The sequence below is a fragment of the Octopus sinensis genome, linkage group LG16 (assembly GCF_006345805.1).
Source record: "Octopus sinensis linkage group LG16, ASM634580v1, whole genome shotgun sequence".
In the NCBI taxonomy this organism is placed as follows: Eukaryota; Metazoa; Mollusca; class Cephalopoda; order Octopoda; family Octopodidae; genus Octopus; species Octopus sinensis.
In genome coordinates, this window is record NC_043012.1 from 48,640,153 (window position 1) to 48,642,846 (window position 2,694).

Below are 2,694 nucleotides of genomic sequence, written 5' to 3' on the forward strand. Positions count from 1 at the left end.
GACTAACTAACTAACTAACTTACTAACTAATTAACTAACTATCAAATCAACTATCTAATAACCTAGTCATAAGACCAGAATATCCCTGGAGATGATAAAGTCAATGAGCTCCATGACCTGGATATCACTGTCTCCATACCTAGCACTCACAGGGCTGATTACTCGGTTTCCGTGGCGTGTAAGTTACCTAGATTACGACATTACTTCCGAACGGGACCCAAGTCCATTGCAGAGTAACACATTAACATCTTTGTGAACTAAAACAACGTGAAATTTGCTCAAAACTTTGCTCAAAAACTCAACGCACCGCCCGGTCCTGGATTCGAAGCCGCCACAATTCTGTGAAAACCTAAACCACTAGGCCAGGAGCCTTCACATGAGATTCATTGACCATGAAATAACGAAATGAGATTTGAACTCAGTGGTGAGATTTGAACTCAGAACGTAATAATACCTTGATACTTTTATCCAACGATCTGCTATTTCTCTTAATCTTGGCAAGAGGAGAGCAGACGGGGTTAGAGGAGTTCGGTCAGTTTTGGGTTGAGGTATAAAGGGGCGTAAAATATAATGTGATTTATCACGCTTGTTAATTAAGTAGAGAATCCAGCTTGCAATCGTAAGATTGTGAGTTCGATTCCCGGTGGTGCATTGTGTCCTTGAATAAAAGTACATTATTTCACATTGCTCCAGCTGTTAAAAATGAGTAGTACCCGGTTTTTGAAGGGCCAGCCTAGCCACATTCTGTCTCACGCTGAATCTCCATAGGAACTACATAAAGGTTACACGGGTCTGTGGAGTGCTCAGCTACTTACACTTCAATTTCACGAGCAAGCTGTTCGGTTGATCCAATCAACTGGAACACTCGTCGTCGCAACCGACGGAGTGCCAGTTTAATTAAGCACAGACGACAACAATGTGTTTCCTATGAATTGTTGGGCATGTTTGGTACTCAACTGGCTAATCTACCAAGGGATATTGAACATGGTTCTTCAAGGTGCTAGGAATTACAACGTAAATTACTTAAGCCGCTACCTAATATCATAACAAATTAAACTGGATGGTCACAGCTGGAGCTATTTTATCAGATTTGGCTTGATGGAATATAATGGAACCGATACTAAGATTGTCTGAAATTAACCACCACCACCACCACCATCGCCACCAAACACCATCACCATCTCCAACATCACCATCTCCAACATCACCAGTGGTCACGAACACCCACCACCACCACCACCACCACCACAACAACAACAACAACAACAACAACAACAACAACAACAAGGGAACCATAGCAACAACAATAACAGTGAAATTTATTTGCATAACCATAGCAACAATAAAAGTTGTCAACAATAGCAATAATAATTATGGCCACCAGCACCCCACCGCCGCCGCCGCCACCCCTAATATCCTCTCGTAATCATTCCAACAACTGGGTAGTAACAGCACCATAACATAAAATAACAACATCAATATCAACGGCAGCAGCAGCAACAGCAGCAGCTATTAACAACACCATCAGCAATCTAACTGCAAAAACATTACCACCACTACCACCACCACCACTATCACCATTATCACCACCACCACTATCACCACTATCACCACTATCACCGCCACCACCACCGCTATTAGCCCCCATCACCACCACCCCACCACCACTATCACCACCACTATCACCACCACCACCACCACCGCCGCCACCACCACCACCACGACCGCCGCCACCACCACCACCACGACCGCCGCCGCCGCCGCCACAACAACAACAACAACAACACCACCACCAAAAACAACAAGAAGAAAAACAAGAGCAACATCAACAACTGTAATAAGAACATCGCCACTGCTGGCACAACAGCAACAACAACAACAACAACAACAACAAGAAAATCTACAACAGCAACAGCAACAACTGCAACAAGAACATCGCCACCGCTGCCTCAACAGCAACAGCAACAACAACAACATCAACAGCAAGGAGATAGAGAATGACAGAAGTACATTTTCGAAAGAAGAAAAAAAAACAAGAAGAATAAACAATAAAACAATGAAAGAAAGAAAGAAGTCGAAAAACAACAGCAATGAAAACACAAGCATCATCATCATCATCACCAACACCACCAGTAGCAGCAACAACAGCATCACCAACATGAACAACTTAACATTGTAACATCGTGACATCAACAACACCATCAGCAGCAATAGCAGCAGCAGTGGCGATAGCACACCACCACCGCCGCCACCGCCGAAGCCACCACCACCACCACCAACAGCAACAACAACAATAGCAACAATAGCGGTAACAGTTACAAGAAAATTCTTAAGATTTCCATTTAGTTTTACATGAATAATTCATTTGCCAAAAAGTTGAGACAACATAGAATTATGGAAATGTTGAATGTTGGAATTGCAGAATATTGGACAGTTAGAATAATGGATATTTTGCTATGTCGGAATGGTGTAATATTGGAATGTTAGTAAGTTGGAATCTTGAAGTATTGGAGACTGGAAATATTAGAATATTAGTATGTCAGAACAGTGGAATTTTTGTATTTTGAAAAACTGGAATATTGGAATCTTGGAAACACGTAGTACTGGAACGTTGAAATATTGGAACGTTGGTATGTCAGAATATTGGGAAATTGGAATATAAGAATACTGGAATATTGGAATATAGAAACATTC